Here is an 18,941-nt window from a genome sequence, read left to right on the forward strand (position 1 = left end):
ATTTAGAAATTTAAGTAAATTTTTTTTTAATAATTAGAGGACAAGACTCCTAAAGAACTCCAGTCTGGCATAGTGTAACAATATATTAGTCAATCTTAGAGATACCTAAAAGATCGAATTGTTTTTCATAAAAGTGATTTAGTCACTATGCAGAGACGTGCTCTCAGCAAAACCTGTTACTCAACTAAATCACATAATGAACTTCAATGAAGTAAAAATTCAAAAAAAAAAGAAAAGACTTTTTATATTACTGTATAGCATGCTAAGTGCAAACGAATACGATCTTTAAATAATCATATATCTTGTTTAATTTTTAATCGATAGAAGTAAAAAATTAAAACTTCCAGTAAAAAAAAAGTTGTTTTTTTGTATTCCAGCATTTTTTTCGGAAACTTTTTTAAGTCGTAGAGTTATTTTAAAAAAAGAAGATTTTTTCAGAAATTCCGAAAATAGTGTCTTCACTATAAATTCGGATTTTTTTTAACTAAACCTTTTAAACCAGTTAAACTTCCAGAATATAATTTTTGTATACCAACAAACAGTTTCAACCAGGGTGGTTTTAATGGGGGTGAGTTTGTTACTTTTTGCGTTACAAAAAGTATAAACGGACTTGATTTTGGTAATAACTTACTTTAATTTTCATAAAAATCACTTTTACCAGTATTAGTTTTAAAGGTTTTTTTTAGCTTGAAAAAAGTTTCTCTAAATTTTTTATAAAAACCTTATCGTTTTCCAGTTATTTGTCATCATATGTTTGGATGTTTTTTAATGTAAAGCAATAACAAAAAAGAATTAGATATGCAGACGATACAGTGTTGCTGGCAGGTAGTGCGCAGGTGCTCCAAAGGATGATTGATAACGTTGTAGAAGCATGTAACAAATACGTCTTAAAACTAAATTGCAAGAAGACAAAAATAATGATCATTAGTAAGAACACTAACATAAACTCCCAAATTACAATAGGCGATACACTGTAAGAAAGAGTGGAAAAAATATGATAATATTGCTGCAATATTTAGGATACTTGGGATCACAGCTACGAAATAACAACTCGTATTAAAAAAACTCTTTTAACAGCCTTAGGAAGATTCTCTGTAACTTATTTTTAAGTATCAATATACGCATAAGAATTCTTAGATGTTACGTCTTTAGTGTCCTCCTGTATGAAGTAGAAAGCAGGAGCCTTACAGAAGATTGAGGGTCTCATATATACCCCACACAAGTAACATAACCGTTCTCCAGAGGCTAAGAAAAGACAAAGAATTTATTAACACAATAAAAAACAGGAAATTGATGGTAAGAGAGGCCCTGGACGTAGACGTATATCCTGGCTGGCCAATTTTAGGAAGTGGACTGGTCTAACGTCAACTGATCTATTTCGAGCTGCTGTGTATAGAATATGTTGGGGCAATGTCGTCGCCAACATCTCTAGAAGATAGGCACATTTAGAAGAAGTTAAAAAAATAATTTATTGTGGGAGGCCTTTAGATATGCCTCATATAACATGTTGATCTATTTTACGCAGATGTTATATTTTTAATAAATTTTTAAGTTTTTAACTATTTTTAAATTTTTCCTAAACATTTTATACGACGAATGACTTGAAAATAATGTTACGTGATTCTACTAGTTTTTATTAGTTAAACGATTGTTTTGTTCCTAAAAATTTGTTTTTAGTTATTAATTTGGTTCAGTTAATTGATAAAAGTGTTTTTAAATAGTAAGTTGATATAATTATTGAAATAGTAAAGAATATAGTGTCATTTAAGTCAGTCATAAGATACACCCTACTTTTTGCTAATCCATTACCATGAAACTAATGGTATTCTTTTTTGTCGCTTTGACTATAGTGGTAAGTTTAAAAATGATTAGATTGCAAATAAGAGGACTAAATAACTATTGTCTATATATTATGGTCTATTTTTTTTTAACACTACTATATACTTATGAAATGGTTACTAACTTTTTTGAAACAAAAATCTGAGAAATAAAGTGTTCATGTATACCAGCATATTAGTCATTTGTTGTCCGCATCATTTGTTTGATAATTTTTTCATCTAGCTCCAATGAGTACAGCAATCTGCCCACGTGGACAATAAGCATTTATTTTGTATAATGTTAGATAAAATTATTATTTTGTACTTATGTATCTTGAGTGTGTGTTTGTTGGAGAGGCTGACATATTATATCCCTGAGAAAGCAGAAATACCTGTCTTTATTTTCTAAATCTGTCTGTTTTCATACTGCTTCTTCTTATTCTTCTTCTTCAGCCTGTATTTGTCAACTGCTGGACATAGACCTCTATCATTTGCTTACATTGATTTCTACTCTTAGCAATTCTCATCCAATGCTTGCCCGCGACTTGTTTGATATCATCTGCCCACCTCTTCTGTGGTCTGCCTACTCCTCGCCTGTTCTTTCTTGGTCTCCAGTTTGTTAATATCTGCCTAATAATTGCCACTTGAGCCTTGCTATACGTTCTGCGACATCAATAAATCTTTGTTCTTTCACGAATGTCGATATTTCGAATCCTGTCTCTCAAACTAATCCCAAGCATGGCCCTTTCCATCGCTCTTTGGGTTGAACTGAGCTGCTCTAAGGTTTTCTTTGTAAAGACCATGGTCTCTAGTCCATATGTAGTTACAGGCAAGATACATTTGTTATAAACTCTACTTTTAAACACATTGGTATATCTTTATTCTTCAAGATAAAGCTTAACTTGCCGAAAGCTACCCAAGACAATTGTATGCGTCTTTTTATTTCGGCTATTTGGTTTTCTTTACCACTGTTAATGGTATGTCCAAGATATATATATATATATATATATATATATATATATATATATATATATATATATATATATATATATTGATTTATAGTATCAGCAATCGGTCAGGAAATAAAACTCTATTTGTTCAGTCTCAATATTTCGTCACGATTTTGTGACTTCTTCAGGAGAATTACTGATACTATAAATCAATATTTAAAACAGTACGGTCGAAAAATAATTTGAAAAATAAAAAATTTGAAATATATATATATATATATATATATATATATATATATATATATATATATATATATATATATATATATATACTGGTCTACATCTTCAAGACTGACGTTAATAACAATATTAGTTTGTAAATTACTCATTATTTTTGTTTTCTGGAGGTTCATTTTAAGACCTATTTTATTTGACTGCTGATTTATTTCCTTGAGCATTTGCTCCAGTTCCTTGATATCTGTACCAAATAATACCATGTCGTCCGCAAACCTCAAATGACTCAAACGTACACCATTAATGTTTAGACGTTTTTGCTCCGAGTCGAGCTGTTTGAATACATTTTCCAATGCTAAGGTAAAAAGCTTTGGTGAAATAGTATCAACTTGTCTAATACCTTTACCAAGACGCATTTTTTCAGTTTTTTTGTTTTCATTGATTTTGATGTAGAATGTGGCCTGTTCATAAATGTTTAATAAGTGTAGTGTACCGTGAGTCTATTCAAGCATCACTCAGGGCTAACAAAAAGGATCAAGTTTCAATACTATTGAAAGCCTTGTGAAGGTCAATAAATGTCATTATGTAGAGTTAATATAAATCAAGTTTTTGTGTTATGCGGTTGGTTATTATCCTTGTTAGCAATTTGTATAAGTGTGACCACAAACTTATAGGTGTGTAGTTTTCAGTATAAGTAGTGTCTCCTTTCTTGTGTAAAAGTATTATTTCGACGTTTTCCCACAGACTGGCTATTCTTTTTTCTGTTAGACACTTTCACAAAACTTCACAGCCTCTATAACTATGTTGTCGCCCATTTCTAACATTTCAGACATTATGCGATCCTCACCACGAGCTTTTTTCATTTGCTGTAACGCATGTCTAATTTTCGAAGAAGGTTTTAGGGAGAGCTTCCGAGACGACGTTTAGAATTGTTCTATGGTCTGTTCCGGGGTTCTGTATAGTAGATGTATACAGATTCTCTTAGAACGTTTGTATTTCCATGATTATTTGAGTTTTTTGCGTCACTGTATACCCCTGTTGGTTTTTGAATTTAGTTATCTTTGTTTATACTACGACATCACATAATAATATTTCGTCTTTATTGGAAACACATTAGTTATAGACCAGGAAATAATATTCTTTTCGTGACATTGAACTAGTCAGGCAAACGACAGCTGTCTTCGTCCATAAACCTATTTTACTTAATTGTATATTAACAATTACAATTATGGTAAAAAACGGTATATTTTCATTTTTTCCATCTATCAGCAAAAAGTAAAAAAATTAAAATAAACTTCAGAGTAACAACCTAATAAATCATATAAAAACCTTCAAAACGGCTGTTTTAAAATATTTTTATTGTTACTTGTTACTTGGAAAGTTGCAAAAGAACTCAGAAATTTTGGTTTTTTATAAATTAATGTTAATAACTTTTTTACAAATGAACTTACAACCTTAAAATATGAAAAAAAAAAATTCAAAGCGGTCGCTCAAACCTTTTAAAAGGTATTTTATTTGTTTATCCAAAATTTATTTTTTGTGCAAATCAGAAAATGATGAAGTTACAGTCATTATAAAGATAGCTTATGAAAAAAAATAATTTTAAATATTGCAAAATCATTTTGCGAAAACATATCGACTTTTTGCTTATAAACGATTACAATAACTTTTTATGTCTTTATGTCTTTATTTAACTACCTTGCAAGAAAGTTATTTTTTATATTTTAAAAGCCTTCATTTTCTACAAATACAAAAATAAAAAAGTGTCCTAGCACAATTTGGGACAAAGTCCTCTTTTTTAAATTGTTCGCAGCTTTGGTTTTAACAATTATTAAATCTAGTTAGCGTCATTTGAAAGAACTAACTTTAAAATGTTGATGTGCAAAATTCGAAAAAGATTTTTTATGAAATCGTCCACAAATCTTTACAATATGTACACAGAATAGGACGGCTTTGAATTTGGCGGAAGTGGAGAGTGGGAATATACTGGTAACTGTATCTTTGGTTCTTGTTTGTGGTTTTCGACGTTTCTTTTTTTAATTTATTTGTATATTATGTGCGTATATTACGAATATGTATTATTTAAATAAACGGATTTTCAAATAAACCGTCTAATTTATTTAAACAATTTTTCAGTTTTTTTTTTTTGGTTGTATCTGAGGTAATTTTGATTGTAAAACATTATAAAAAAACATAACAGTAAAACATCATAACAAATATTTGTAACTAGTATACGCTTGTTTAATAAACTTGGTCAATTTTTTATTTATAATAGTTTTTATAACAAAAAATTTCAGATTGCTTTAAAAATAAAACATCTCAAAGAAAAATTTAAGATTGTTCTTTTCTCAGCAGAAAATTTTCCATGATAACCTTTTTATTTTTTTTATTATTATTTGTTTATTTACCAATGTTTAACAAATTATAAGAAAATATTTTTTTGCTTCGAAATTACTTTTCTTTTTAATAATTTAATTTATTCTGAGACAACAGTTACTCTTATATTTTTTTATAACATATTTAATTTAAACGTAAAATGCAAACGTACTATTAAAACTGCCGGAAAACAGCCGTTTTTCGGGACCATTTTTCAATAGATTGGACATCAACTTTAACAAACAAAGTCTATTTTGATTTTATATGGCATAAGTCATTTAAAATAACCATTAACAAATAGATGTACTGAGGTAAAGTCAAAACTTAATAAATTTTACAATAATACAAATAACAATAAACCCAACAGTATCGAGACTACGTATACAACTCTTTCATATATAAAAGGTTTATCCGAACAACTAACAAATCTTTTAGCTAAACATAACATAACAGTGTCTCACAAACGCAGCAACCGTTTAAATAAATATTTCACTAAACTAAAAACACAAACTCCAAAACTCAAAAAATTAATGTTGTTTACGAGATACCATGTAATAACTGTGTATCCTCATTTAAACCTGTCATATATGCGCTAGATACCCTGAGGAGCATTCGCCTTTGCGATGTCTCCATTAGCTTAGCTTATTTCGCAGTGTTTAGTACGCTACACCGCACAGGGGCAGCGTAGGTTACTACCAACTGGAAAATTCCAGTGTTACAAAACAAAGCCCTGTAGCACCAAAAAAAGGTTTTAACACCTTTCTTTTGGTGCTACCTGGACTTCCATTATTTGGCATCAGCCATATCAAGGCCTGAAGATTTCGGTTTGCCTTTTTTACCGTCTTTTGGATGTGTATTTCGAACCTTAGTTAGTAGAACCTGACAACCAGACTCCCAGATACATATTCGATTTAATCGGTGCAATCTCCACACCTTCCACTATAAAGTTTCCTGCCAAAATAAAGTTCTCTCGAATCCACCTACTAATGCGACGCAGGGATGTGTTAGCCGCATTAGCCATGTCAGTTTTCTGACTCGCCTTCGCAACCAGTGCGAGATCATCGGCATGAGCTACAAGAGTGCATCCCCTTGGCATATGTAGCCTCAACATCCCGTCGTACAGGACATTAAACAAGATGGTACCGAGTACTAAACCCTGCGGAACACCCTGCGACAAACTGATGCTGGTATCTTTTTCTCTTATGAACCTGTCAGTAAAGTATCTATCGATTACATTGACCAAGTACTTACTAACGCCCAATTTTCTCGGCCTGGACATGATTTTTTTCCCATAATGTCGTATTAAAAGCATTCTTGACATCAACTAGGATGAGAGCCACCCATCTCTTTGTAGCCTGCATAACTAAAGAGGTTACTTCTGTGACCGCATCTATTGTAGACCTTCTGGCCCTAAAACCATATTGGCGGTCGCTCAGCGCATGCTTTTTTTTAGCTCTTCCTCAAGGCGGCCTTTTACAAGCTGTTCTTACAATTTAGCTATCAAACTAAGAGGGCAAATTGGCCAAAATCGTACCTCTTCCTCTTCACTTCTACCTTTCGGGATAAGGACAACCTTAGCTTCTTTCAACATTGTTGGAAACTGCTGTTGTTTAAGCAGTTTGTTTAGCAATCGCAGGAAAACCTGCTAGTATCTAAGTGCGGTGAGTCTTACTGTCTCCGGCATGACTCCATCTATGCCAGGTGCCTTTCGAATCTTCATCCGTCCAACAGCCTCGCCAAGTTCCAACTCAGTAAAAGGTTCTGCATCTACGAAACCAATAACTTAGATATATAGAGTTGACGAACGTCTAAACTTTCTCGTTCGAAACACATTGTTTGTTTCTTACGCACAAGCTGAATCTTATTTTAGTCGAAAGAATATAATTCTTCAAGATTACAATAAAATGTTTAGACAAAGTTTAATACCAAAATATGTATATTTATAACAATTTTTTAACAAATAAAAAATTTGATTTTTATTTGAAACCAATTTAATCTTTCGTTTATTATAATGACTCTGTCAACTTGGGGTAAACTTTTTATTCCACTATCGCAGCATCATATTCTTTCGATAAAAATAAGATTAATATACTAGGTATGAAATAAACAATGTTTTTTGAACATTAAAGTTTAGACGTTCGTCAAGTCTATACATTCCGAAACGCAACTGTATATTAATTTGTTTATGGATAATTTAAACTGACTTTTGTAATATGAAATCAAAATGGAATTGCGCATTTTGAAACCACTTGACTTAGGTTTTTATTTCAAATTTTTTGTTTTTGTAAATTTAATATCCAGTCTATCAAAAATGGCCTCGAAAATAACTAAAATTTGCTATTTCTCGGCTATTTTAGTTGTTTATTAGCAATTTACGCTTAAAATAAGCCATTACTATAAAAATAAAAAAAAAACCACTGTCGTCTTAAAATAACCCAAATTAATAAAAAAAGTAGTTTTGATGTAAAAAATGCAATTTTTTATAATTTGTTTAAAAATTTTTATACATAAATAAGTTGCCATGGAAAATTGTCGGTATACTTTTTAACATAGTTCATCTCATACTACAGTCTACATCTTTATTCTGTTCTAACGGTTCTTTGTTTTATAAGCATAAAATCAATAAAACGCTTTAATAATTAAAATTTTAAAAACAAAGTACAAAACCTTTTTTTTGCAATTTGTATATATACTTTTTATTAAAAATTCTCCAAAAGTAGATATTAGTTAACATCACGTTTTCGACCTTATCAGACACACACGTGCAAAAAGCCACGAATTCGGTATAAACACTTTGATTTGATGTTAAAAGTTATTTAAATTTAAAAGTGATTATAAACATAATGTAGATTATTATATATAAACGTAATGTAAATTAAGAAAGATTTAACTCAAAAAGGAATATACAGAGTAGGGTGGGCCGAAAAAACTTTTTTTTATTTCGTGGTGCTATACCGCGAAAAAGTTGCTACTAGGATAGAGTTTTAAATTACAAAAAGAATTTTTCAAATTGGGTGATATCTTCCGGTCGCTCATTGGTCGTAAAGTTTAAAAAAATTGGTTGTTTTTGAGATTTTTTTAAAAACACAAAAATATCAAGGAAAGATAAACCTAGACCTAGATATAAAATAAAGCAAAGAAAAAAAGATATATTGACATATTCCGGTCGCGCATCGTCCATGAAATAAATATTTTGTTATATGAATAACAATTTTGATAGTTGTTATATGAATAACAACTATCAAAATTGAATTAAAAATATTTATTTATTAATGTGAACAAGCATAAAACAATTCCTGTTCTGCACTAAACATAGTCTAATATTACACTCGTTACAAAATATGGCAGTTTGTCCCTTCTTGCAATTTCTGCACCTGCCCATTGCACCGTATACTGGAAAATGATCCAGATGATCTAATCTGATATCATCTTGGGGTCTAGGCTTTACCGGGTTTTTAATTTTTTTTTGAAGGTAGTAGGAGATGCTCATTACTGGAACGTCCTCTTTTTATATTGTCAGCCTGCAGTAGACTTTTGGCAAGTTTAATTCTAAATTGTTTTAAAGGAATGACTGTTTTTTTATCTTCTTGTAGAATGCTTGCATCACGTTTATATAGTAGTTAAGCATTATTAGTGGATATATCTATAATTTCAGAAAAAATGCCCATATACCATCTATGTGTTTTGAAGCGTATTCTATATAGAGCAATCAACATGTCTGCCAAATCCACACCACCCATATGACTGTTATAGTGTTTTATTAACTGTGGGCATTGAATGAGGATTTTCCTGTTATCCATTTTGGAGAATCTCTGTATGGTTGCCATTGGAATGGAGGCTACATATGAACTACATAAGATTACGGACTTGTTATCGTACCACTTTACAACGAGAATGCGACTATCATTGTCTACTTTTTGGTCAAAAGCACCTCTCCCATCTTTTTTCATTTTCTTATCAGGTTCAAGTGGTCAACCCCGCAACCCCGTGTCTTTCCTAACAGTTCCCAAAGAAAGTATTCCAAATTCACTTCGAAGATAGGTAATAAGTTCTAAACTTGTAAAATAATTATCAAAATAAACCATCGATAAAGGTTTATTTTGGATTGTTGAACATAGTGTTAAAACACATTTTGCCCCAAATCCCATGTTATTTTCCTCATCCGTAAAATGATGTTTTCTAAATGTATCGTTTCCTTTATAGGGAAAGAAATCATACACTATCCCTGATACGCCACAACGAACAAACATTTTTTGGTGGAAACACCATTTTTTTGGTTTGTTCTTCACATATTGTCTTCTTGAGCTTGCCTTTTTTTCCTTGTATGGGACCATCATTTCATCCACTAAACATCTAAAGTCTGATTCAATTGTGAGACAGTTTCTTTGTACACGATCTAAAATAGGCCTTATTTTGAAATATCTGTAATTATTCAACTCCTCATTTTTAACAAAATGTAGGCTGCGTGGTATTGCTTGATACTTCTTTAGTGACATTACATTTGCAATAAGTTCATATCGCGTCTTTTGAGACCAATAGTCCGTGTACGCGGGCATGTCAACAATCCCCATTAAAATTTCGATAGGTAAGAAATCGTGCATTTTGTCTATACTTGTGTCTACACATTTGTGAAATATTTGTGTCGAATACAGGTTAGTCTGTTCTACGATTAATTCAACAATATCTGGACTAAAAAAGGTTTTAAAATATTGCAAAGGTGTTTTTATATTTTGGGGTTTTGTAAAATTAATACTTTGTTCTGTTGTTACCTCATATTCAAAATCATAAGTCGTCCATTTGAATAATGGCTCGTCTTTTTTCCCTTTCCGTTTTATTGAAGAACTTGCTTATTTTTGGACTACCTACTGGAGAAAATTGTGGCACTACTGAGGGAGTAGCTGCTGTTAGTCTTCCTTTACTGACTGAAACAGGTAATATATCTACAGCTTATTCTATATCTTTTTCAGAAGTTATATTTTCTTCAACATCATCTGTGTCTTCTGTGAATTCTTTCAAAAAATTACGAGATAATACCTCTTGTTCGTCATCACTACTCTCTACACTCACTACTACACTACTCTCTGGCTCTGTGATTGATCACGCGCTGTGATTGATACCACATACCTACTCTTTATTCACATTTATGATGAATAAACTGCAAAATAATATTACAAGATCCCACTGTAGGATTACTACGTTCAAAACGTAGTTCATCAAACTCACATTTTTACATATATTTAAAATTAGAAGAATACATTGATAATAGGATGCCAGTCAAAAAGTGACCGTCAATATTTTTAACTCAATTAATAGTAATTAGTTTTTGACAAATATTTTATTTCGTTCAATTATTATTTAAATAAAATACGCTGCTCATGACGTATATGCATGTTTTTTGTATCAAGTTAAAGCTAATTTTTTTCTAATATTATGATATAAGGTTGCCTGAGAAATTTTTTTTGAAAATTAGGGCTGCTAGCTATTAAAACGCGAAGGATCAAAGATAAAGTAAATAGAGTTAGGGCACAACGACACTGGTTTGACAAATGATATTATGTATATTGTTATATATCTATCGACGCTTGTTTTAAAAACTCACACAGCTGACACCTTAACCCAGTAGCGTTGCGCGCTAGCGGTCTTTTATTTTACCTTTTATTTTATTGTTATATATCTATCGACGCTTGTTTTAAAAACTTACACAGCTGACACCTTAACCCAGTAGCGTTGCGCGCTAGCGGTCTTTTATTTTACCTTTGATCTTATATTATTATACTAAAAAAGTAGCTTTAATTTGATATAAAAAACATGCACAATCGTCATTAGTAGAGTATTAAACGAACGAAATAATTTTTGTCAAAAATTAATTACTAATAATTTAACTAAAAATATTTGCGTCTAGTTTTTGACTGGCAGCCTACAGTAAAAGCTAAATAATGTTGCGTGCACGTCACCAAGGTCGTAATTCTATTGTATGTGTGGCTACATTTCTATAGAATAGTGGATGTTACTTTAGTTTGCTAAACAATTACTTCTAAAAATAACCCGATCAATAAAAAAACTTTTGTAAAAAAATAATGTATATACAATATAGCTTTTTGGATTTCGACGTCCCTCATTGTAAAATTTTGTGTTAAAATGTTCAATTTGTCAAAATGCCTAAACAGCTGAATAGTCGATGCAGAGAACTTGTGGCTTCATTAGTTAACTATTTTGAAGAAGAAAGGATTAATAATGGCCCTTTGTTACCCTTTAACGCCGTACAAGAGGTAATATGCAAATAAAATATCATTACTTTACTTTAGAAAAATTTGTATTATTTTAGCGTGTAGCTGCTGCTTTAAAAATCAGTGTAACAACAGTAAGCAGCATATGTCAAATGCACAAAAAAGGTGAACAGTTCGAGTCACCAAAGAAAACGCGTTGCACTAATAAACTAGTAACAAATACAACAACTTTAAATACAAGCTCTATTCGTGATATCATTTACAATTATGTACCAGAGAAATAAGTATGATTGACTGAAAGATAAAGAATAAGTTAATATTAGTATCACTTCTTTAAAAATATTGCTAAAAGAACTTGGGTTTAAGTAAATGAAGAATAATCCACGATGAGGACTTATGGAATTAATTAACGTTGTTTCTAAGAGAATACAATTCTTGAAAACTTATAAAGAAGCGAAGCATAAAAGTATATATTAATTCGTGTTTCTCGATGAAACTTGGATATTTCAAAATGGGATCATTATTCATTCTTGGCAAAATAAAAATATAAAGACTGGTAAAACCACTAAGATGTATGGCAAAAGGTAGGTTGTATTAACATAAGTTGTTATATGAACATTTAAATAATCATTGCAGATATTTTATACTCCATGCTGGAAATGAAACGGGATTTATAAAGGGTGCCGAAGCAATATTTTGTTCAAAAACTCAACTTAGTGATTATCATGGGGAAATTAACCAGGCAAATTTCTGAAAATGGTTTGAATATCAGTTGCTGCAAAACTTAGAGAATCCTTCTCTAATTGTACTTGATAATGTACCTCATCACAGTATGTTATTGCATAAAACTCCGAATACAGCATGGTCAAAAAGTGCTATTGAGGAGTAGTTGACAGAAAAAGACATTCTCTATTCCCATATGACGTTCAAAACAGAACTGTTGCGCATCGTTTCTCAGTAAATATACAGATATAATCATACATATAAATGTCATTTATTTTAAAAAATTTTTTAGAAATAAACCACAAACCAAGTATATAGTGGACGATATGGCAGAACGGTATGGACACAAAGTTTTACGTCTTCCTCCTTATTAATGTATCTTTAACCCTATTGAATTAATTTGGGACACAGCAAAAAATTATTACAATAGGCACATTGGTAGAGATGGTAACAGCGCTAACAACTGCCTAAACATGTGGCATGAGGCAATTTAAATGATTACTCCTGATATGTAGAAACACTCTATCAAGCATACTGAAAGAGAAATATTTAAATGGTATGAGAGAAAAAGAATATTTGATCGTCAAGAAATTAGTCCAGTAGTAATAAATGTTGATAGTGAAGAGAGTGACACTAATGTGGAATCAGATTCAGAAAATGTTTAGTTCGTTGATGTTGTTTTTTTTTAATGTCATGTTTTGTCTTTGAAAATACGTTCATTATTAAAAAATATTTTATTTTATTGCTTGTAGTTTTATTTTGATTATATTTATTGTTTGGTAACTCAGTAATTACCTTACCACTTTTATTATGAAATTCCTTACTTTGTGAAATCTATTCATAAATATAATTAACAAAAAAACAAATGAAAAAACACACTCATTTTCAAATTCCATTTAATATAGTGTGAAATTTGATACCTTCACCTTTTTTGTTTACTTCAGTTCTTTTCTGTTAATTTTCATAATTCATGAACCATCTGACAACGCTGCAAATATTCACAATGATGACGTAGACGCAACTTTATTTGGCTTTGGCAACTTTGGCAACTCCTAGGCAAAAGGCCTAGGAACGCGTGAAGCTCTTTTTTCTCTTAATCTACTGATACAAAGATGCCTGGACGTCAATCAAGATATATACGCATGTTTTATTGACTATAGTAAAGCATTCGATAAAGTACTACATAAACAATTAATAAATGTACTGAAATCACAGAAGATTGACTACAACGACGTCAGGACCATATCTAATATTAATACTATAAACAGCGAGCAAAAGTACGTGGTAATGAACAGCTGTCAGAAGAAATTGAAATTAGACGTGAAGTGAGATAGGGATGCGTATTGTCGCCAATTATTTTTAATGCTTACTCCGTAGAGATCTTGAAAAACGCTTTTGGGGGTAAATCAGCTGGAATAAAGGTAAATGGAGTTCCCATTAACAACATTAGATATGCGGACGACATATTAGCCGAAAATATTAAAGATCTTCAGAGACTGGTGACCAGAATAGTGGAGTATGGAAAAGAGTACGGTCTAACAATGAACGTCAAGAAGACGAAATTTATGAGAATATCGAAAACTCAAAGAAATAACAAGAATCTTCTAATAAACGGAACCAACGTCGAACAAGTAGACAAATATGCATATCTGGGAACAATGACTAAATCCACAAATGATTAGATTCAGGAGATCAAAATCAGAATTCTTCTTCTTTCAGTGCCTATTCGTTCCGAATATTGGCAATCATTCTGGCTATAATTATTTTATTGACCGATGCTTTAAATAGATTCGTTGTTGTTGTGGAGAACCATTTCCTCAGGTTCTTCAACCATGATATTCTCCTTCTCCCAATTCCTCGCTTTCCGAATACTTTACCCTGTAGGATTACCTTCAGTAATCTGTATTTAGTGCTGTTTCTCATTATATGTCCGAGATATTCCAACTTTCTCCTTTTAATGGTATACATCACCTCTCTTTCTTTGCCCACTCTTCGTAATACGGTCTCGTTGGTTATCTTGTCTGTCCATGATATCCTTAGAATTCGCCTGTATAGCCACATCTCGAAGGCTTCAAGTTTTTTCTCCATTGCTTCAGTTAGTGTCCAGGATTCAACTCCGTAATACAATATTGAGAAGATATAACATCGTAGGAGCCTTACTTTTATCTCCAGATTAAGATTGTGGCTTTTAAAGAGTTTGGCCATGTTATTGAATGCACTCCTAGCCTTCTCTATTCTACATTTTATTTCCTGTGAGTGATCCCATTGTTCATTTACTGTTGTTCCAAGATAGTTAAACTGTTTTACTCGGTCCACTGGTGTATTATTGATAAGTCAGAATAGAAATAGAAAAGAAGATAAGTCAAAATCAGAATAGAAAAGGCTAAAGCAAATTTCAACAAAACGAGAAGAGTGCTATGTACAAGGGATTTAAAATTGGAACTAAGAGTTAGGTTGGCGAGATGCTATTGTATACTTTTTCGACTTTGTTTTATGGAATGGAATCTTGGACCTTGAAGGCGACATTAATGATAAAACTGGAATCATTCGAGCTGTGGGTGTATAGAAGAATTCTGAAAATATCGTGGACAGAACACGTCACAAACAAAGAGGTTTTGAGAAGAATGAATAAAGAAATAGAAATTTAAAATACAATTAAAACACGAAAATTGGAATATCTCGGACATATTACATGTGGAGAGAAATACACCTTACTCCAACTGATTATGCAGGAAAAGATCCAAGGAAAGAGAAGCATAGAGAGGCGTAGAATGTCATGACTGCGCAACCTGTCAGAGTAGTATGGATGTACATCAAATGAACTATTCAGAGCAGCCGTCTTAAAAGTCCGAATAGCTATGATGATTGCCGACCTCCGAAGCAGAAATGGCACTTGAAGAAGCAGAATTATCAATGTGTTCTCCTAATTTGAAATATATTTAAGAATGTAAGTTTGATTAACTACGTTATGAACGTAGTGATCCTGCAGTTGGATCTTAGGCTATGACAGATAGATTCTCGACACTCAAAAAGCTAATGACGCTTTAAGATCCATATTTTAAAGCCCACATTTGGCTTATTCATTCATTGGTGTATCTACTTGGTCTAAATGATTACCGAGGTGTTAGTTATTATTGCATGATATTTAGGTGGACTTTACTTAACAGATTACAAGAGAATGAGTCCTTTTTAAAAAATCTTTCTTGCGAAACTTAGTGTCAGCATTTTTTTACCTGCTTATTTAATTACAGAGCTATTGAAACCAATATAATCTTCTTTTATCGGTATTTTTTTGATAAATGTATCTAAAATAGCTAAAATTAGATTTGACTCCTAAGAATCATACATATAAGCTGAATTTTCCAGGAATATCAAATTAAAGACAACAAAAAGGATGCAAAAAAGCTTACCACTTTTACCCTGGGCTTTTTCAACAAAGGATCGATTTAGCAAGAATCTGTACGCCGTAGAAAAAAATATTTCAAATAAAAAATCTAGCTGTGATAATTTTAAACAGAAATCTTAATTAGTAATTGTGTAGAATGAACCGTTCTCTCAGAAGCAAGGCTTGAAGCGACCGGCGATTTTGAATGTCAGTTTCGCGCGCGTAATCAACGTTAACTTAAATTTGTATCAACTCGACGGTAAAAACTAAATATTTTTTGATCAGAGTATCTTATCAACAAAAATCAAAATGCATTTTAAAGGTAAAGAGTGCAGCTTTGGTATGCAATTTTTGTGTTGTGTCGCAAGTGAAGTCAGTTTTTATAAATCTGTTCAATAAATTAATGATGCACAATTTTTGTGATTTTTTACGATTCTTGTGAGATGAACAAAATTTCATTAACCGGTCATAGAAAAATTTCCATTTTTAAAAACCAATCTTTAAAACCTAAAACATGAAATTAAGTATGTCTTATTCCATTTTAGGTAGCTCAAGCAGAAGAATTTAACTTTTTAGAAAAGTATGTAGAAATTGTATCTCAATGTAATTCCACGTTATCTAATCAAGCTTTTAAATATTATATGACTGGAAAAAATCAGAACATAAGTGAACTAGGAAATTTTCTAGTTTGTGTGAATAAAAAGTTTTCCATACAGGATGACAATGGAGACGTCAATGTTCACCAATTCAAAAAAACTATTTCTTCCGTGGTGACCCAAAATAAATTAGAATATTTAACAAAATTATGTGGACGCAGACCCGAAGGTGCTACAGTAACTGAAACAGCGTTGTTTATGATGAGTTGTGTCCAAAAAGAGGGAGTAGATTTGGCACCCATAATAAAATTATACCAATAACTTATTATTGTTTAATAAATGCTTGTTATATGTGCTATTGAGTTTTACTTCTTGAACAATCTAACCATGTTCTAGAGTTTACATGCCTGAATTATTATTGTTAGCTTGAAAACTCGACAGGTTGTTAGACTGATTGAACACAAGACTAGTGAAATAGCTTACTTTCTTTTGGCATTCTTAATAAATCGTCCTGATTAGTAACGTAGTCGGTATAAGATATCTTTAAGATTTGACGACAAGGCCACATTGAAAAAGCCTCAATATTATCACAGGTAGCGTCTGTAAGAATCAGTGATTCAATTCCGTATAATAATATAGAAAATAATATATAATATCGCAGTAACCTTTTTTTATAGGTATTAGTATGGGTATTAGGGTATTATATTTGAATAATTGAGTCGGTTGATTTCTAGGAAATGATCTTACTTTTCATCAACGTTAATACCCATGTAGGTGTATGTTTTAACTGTTTCTATCAGTTGACCGTTCATACTGATTTGTCCAAAATGCTGTTTCTTCTTAGATATCATCATATATTTTGTTTTTTTAATGTTTAGCAATAGTCTATATCTCTGAATTACTTTTGCGATCCTATTTCCCTCCTAGAGGGCTTTATAACTATCAGAAAATACCACCGTTTCGTCCGCGTATCTGATGTTACTAATACATTATTAGTTGATTTTAATCCCGGTTTTAACATCCTCCATTGGTTCTTGAAATATTTCCTCAGACTACATGTTAAACAGCAGTGGTAATAGTATGTACCCCATGTTTGATTTTTATATTCTCGGATTCTCCTGCCTCTGTACAGACAGACGATGTTCCAGTCAAAATTTCTAATCATTTTTAGATTACAGGTGGTTATTCCAATATTTCTCAGCTTGTTGTGCTTTACTGTATCAAACGCCTTATAGTAATCAATAAAGCATAGATGCACATCGCAATTTATATCTATGCATTATTGAAATAGTACTTGTATGCTTGTATATAGTATGCTATGAATATTATAGCAATAAGATTATAATATACAAAGACCCGAAATACTTTCCTTGACCCTACTAACTGTAGTGCAACACACTAACTACCGCAACCAAACTCAGAGTAGTTCAAGAAAGAATAAAACGCTCACTTCTTGGACTAACTCTCAGAGGCAGAGTTAGAAATGAAAAAATAAGAAAAAGAACAGGCGTCATAGATATTATAGCACGTATAGCATGGCTTAAGTGAAACAGGCTGGCCAAAATAAATGACGGGTGGTGTACAAAAATAATTACTGTGTGGAGACCACGCGCCGACAGAAGAAGCAGAGGTAGAACACCTACACGATGGACTACGTTAAAAGAATCGCTCGGAATTGGCTACAGAAAGTTCAAGACCGACAGAACTGGAAGAGATTAGTGGAGGCCTATGTTTAACTAAGACGCTGAAGGCTGGATGATAATGTATACATTATAACAGTAGATTTAGTAAGTTTATTATAAATTTGTTTTATGATTCATTACTTTTATTCAAGGTTTCTATAATATTCTGAGTCTTCTTCTTTGTGTCCCATGTTGTCCTGTTGACAAGCTACTGGAATGCTGATCAGTTGGTAGCTAAATAAAACAGTTTTTCGACCATTCGACCTGTTCATTATCTTATGTTACGCAGCCTGTTGTTTTCATCCACTTTTAGATGCAGATGATTTAAATCGCAGAAAGTTTAAGTCTTTTACTATGTCATTAATGGCAATTAAGAATAACAAAATACTTAAAATGGGTAGGGTATTATTTTCTGGTTTTATGGTTTTATGGAAATATATTGATTAAATTTTTGTAATGTTTTTTTATTATTATTTCGTGACAGACTGTCAAATGATATAAAAGATTAATTTTTTATTTAAGGATCTCTACCTCAATAGTAAACGTTTCTAGCAATAAAGTAAAGAAAAATAAACATACCATTTAAAAACTGTTGTCCAGCCTCTAGTCATTCAAATATTGATCCAAGATACATACCTTCGCCTTCACAAGAATACCAGATAGTGGACAGTTTTGTCTATCTTGAGTCTAGTATAACTAACGATGGTAACTGCAAAGCAGGAGTACAAAGACGTATCCGTCTTCTTCTTCTTTTTCCTCTTTATGAGTAATCCTGCTTGTTCATTGGCGGATTAATACCTCTCTGGAATATTGTCACTCCATTTTTTGCGCGCTCGTCCGATATTTCTTCTGCCTACTAATTACTTTTTGACGACACGCTTCGCCTCCATTCTGCTTATGTGGTTAGTCCATTATTTTTATTTCTATTTTGTGTCCATTCATTTATACATT

General features: G+C 31.8%; 1 long non-coding RNA gene across 1 annotated transcript; it reads left to right on the plus strand.

Moving 5' to 3' along the window:
* Window positions 1-1,704: 1,704 nt before the first annotated feature.
* LOC140433405 (uncharacterized) lies at window positions 1,705-16,663 on the plus strand. Its single transcript, XR_011949956.1, has 2 exons — window positions 1,705-1,852; window positions 16,258-16,663. It is a non-coding gene; the product is annotated as an uncharacterized lncRNA (long non-coding RNA).
* Window positions 16,664-18,941: the final 2,278 nt, after the last annotated feature.

The sequence above is a fragment of the Diabrotica undecimpunctata genome, chromosome 2, assembly GCF_040954645.1.
Source record: "Diabrotica undecimpunctata isolate CICGRU chromosome 2, icDiaUnde3, whole genome shotgun sequence".
Lineage (NCBI taxonomy): Eukaryota > Metazoa > Arthropoda > Insecta > Coleoptera > Chrysomelidae > Diabrotica > Diabrotica undecimpunctata.